Genomic DNA, 930 nt, shown 5'->3' with positions numbered 1-930 from the left:
CAGAAAGCGAGAAATCACCCCCCAGAGGGGATGGCCATGCCGCAATCCCTTCTCCATTCTCCTCTAGGGATCTTGGCACGCACGCACACGCACCCAGTGTGAGTTTTATAAGCCACCGGGTCTGGGATGCGAACCGCAGTTGACTACATGGGAGTCCAGCGACATGGCCATTACGCTAACTGCTGATCCCTCACTCTGTTTTTATAGAGTGGGCAGCAGGTGGTTTGGTGGCTAAAGGCACTGTACTCCTACATGGCTGATTGCAGTTCAAGTCCCAGGCTTGGTGGCTTGCTTTCTCACGTTCCTTCTCTTTTTCTGTTTCTCTGATCAAACTGAAAAATAATAGTAATTAATAAAGTTAAATAATTATTTTAAAAGGGGAGGGAGCAGCAGGTGGTGTGGTTAAGGCGCTGGGCACTCTCACATGGCCAACCATGGTTCAATTCCCAGAGCTGGTGGCTTGCTCTCTCGTCAAAGTAAATGAATGAATAAAATATTTTTTAGTGGGGGTTGGCAACAAGTGGCTTAGTGGTGGACTTAAAAGTGCTGGACTCCCACATGGCCACCACAGTTCAAGTCTCAGACCTGGTAACTTGAAACATTGGGCATGTGTATGTGTGCTCCAAATACCAAGAGGAAAATGGAAGAGAAGGAATTGCAGCCTGGCCATGCCCCCTGGGGGTGGGGGTCGATTTCTTACTTTGTGTTTCCAGTGAGTGCACACACCCTATAGCAAAAATCTCAGGGGAGTAAAAGTACCCCTCTTTTTGATTAAGCCCTGTGGAAAGATTATCAACTCTTTCAACTCATAGGAAACTCTGGATGACTTTGACCCTCACACTGGTTTTCCCTTTTTCCCTGTGCTGTTGAAGGGAGAAAAACTTGGCTATCCCTAACCAAGCCAGCTATCACTGGGCTACCTGGCACCCT

The sequence above is a fragment of the Tupaia chinensis genome, unplaced genomic scaffold (assembly GCF_000334495.1).
Source record: "Tupaia chinensis unplaced genomic scaffold, TupChi_1.0 Scaffold000659_1, whole genome shotgun sequence".
Lineage (NCBI taxonomy): Eukaryota > Metazoa > Chordata > Mammalia > Scandentia > Tupaiidae > Tupaia > Tupaia belangeri.
Note: the sequence above shows the minus strand (reverse complement) of the source record.